The sequence below is a fragment of the Gorilla gorilla genome, chromosome 7, assembly GCF_029281585.2.
Source record: "Gorilla gorilla gorilla isolate KB3781 chromosome 7, NHGRI_mGorGor1-v2.1_pri, whole genome shotgun sequence".
In the NCBI taxonomy this organism is placed as follows: Eukaryota; Metazoa; Chordata; class Mammalia; order Primates; family Hominidae; genus Gorilla; species Gorilla gorilla.
The window spans coordinates 59,492,141-59,493,885 of record NC_073231.2 but is presented as its reverse complement, the minus strand read 5'-3'; the positions used below and the strand labels follow the sequence as shown (position 1 = coordinate 59,493,885).

At 47.4% G+C, this 1,745-nt stretch overlaps 1 pseudogene; it reads left to right on the top strand.

Moving 5' to 3' along the window:
* Positions 1-981: 981 nt before the first annotated feature.
* Positions 982-1,442, top strand: LOC101146425 (interferon-induced transmembrane protein 3-like; annotated as a pseudogene).
* The last annotated feature ends 303 nt before the right edge of the window (positions 1,443-1,745 follow it).

The window sequence follows — 1,745 nt, the reverse complement described above, 5'->3', positions numbered from 1 at the left end:
TAATCACAGCTACTTGGGAGGCTGAAGCAGGAGAATCGCTTGAACTCGGGAGGTGGAGGTTGCACTGAGCCAAGATCATGCCACTGCACTCCAGCCTGGGTGACAGCGAGAATCCATCTCAAAATAATCATAATCATAATCATAACAATAATAATAGTATCTACCTCTGAGGGTGCTTCTCGATTAATTTAGCAAACATTGTTGCATGGTCCAAAAGTGTTATACATTGAAGATACATGGAGAGCAATGCCTATCCCTGACTTCCTGGCTCTTAGGGATCAGGGAGAAAAATGGAGGTGTAAGGAGGCATAATAATAATAATAATGATAATGATAATGATAATTTTACATGGTGTTAAGCTAAGAAGAAAAAGAATAGGTTATGAGGGTGATTTGATTGATTTGAGGGAAGGCCTCCCTGAGGTGGAGACATTTAAATGGAAGAATTAAAAAAATAAATTAGCCAGGCAAGGGCTAGGTATTGCAGGCAGAGGAAGGGGTGCGTGCAAAGGCCCTGAGGTATGAATGTCTTTAAAGGCTGAAGAAGCCAAGCAGGTGGAGGCATGTGCTATGGGCTGATGGAGTCAATTGGCAGGAGGCAGGTCCAGGTGGTGCTGGCTTGTAGGCCCAGAGAAGCAGTTGGAGTTTTCCTGAGTTCAGTGGGAAGCCACTGGAAGCCTTTAACACAAGGGCAGGACCTGACCTCATTCACAGTTTTTTTTTTTTGAGACAGAGTCTCACTCTGTCACCCCAGCTGGAGTGCAGTGGTGCAATCTCGGCTCACTGCAACCTTCACTTCCTGGGTTCAAGTGATTCTCCTGCCTCAGCCTCCAGAGTAGGTGGGATTACAGGCGCCCACCAGCATGCCTGGCTAATTTTTTTTTTTTTTTTTTTTTAGTAGAGAAGGGGTTTCGCCATGTTAGCCAGGATGGTTTTGATCTCCTGACCTCGGCCTCCCAAAGTGCTGGGATTATAGGCGTGAGCCACCATGCCTTATTCACATTTTTAAAAGAGCTCCTGACAGCTGGTCTTCGCTGGACACCATGAACCACATGGTCCAAACCTTCTTCATTCCCTCAAACACCGGCCACCCTGCAACTGTGAGATGCTCAGGGAGGAGTAAGAGGTGGCTGTGCTGAGGGTGCCCTACAACCCTCCTCCCTCAACGTCCACCATGATCCACATCCGCAGCAAGACCTCTGTGCCCGACCATGTCATCTGGTCCCTGTTTAACAACCGCTTCATGAACTCCTGCTGCTTGGGCTTCATAGCATTCGCCTACTCCATGAAGTCTAGGAACAGGAAAACGATTGGTGACCTGAGCAGGACCAGGCCTATGCCCCCACTGCCAAGTGCCTGAACATCTGGGCCCTGGTTCTGCACATCCTCATGATCATTCTGTTTATCATCATCCCAGTGTTGATCTTCCAAGTCTATCGATAGAACAGGAGGCAGCATCCAGGCCAGGAGCTCTGACCATGACCTGTCTCCCCCATACTCCACCTTCCATTCCTCGCCCTGTATCGGCCCTTTATCCTCACACACTTTTCTACAATGGCATTCAATAAAGTGCACGTGTTCCTGAAAAAAAAAAAGAGCTCCCTAGCTAGAGGGTGGAGAGGGGACTAGGGAAGGAGTAGAAGCCAGGGCTTTCATTGTAAGGATTAAATGAGATAATGAATGTGTAGCATTCAGTGTCATAACTGACCCATCATCATTTCCCAGTTCATGTTAGTCATTTCTATT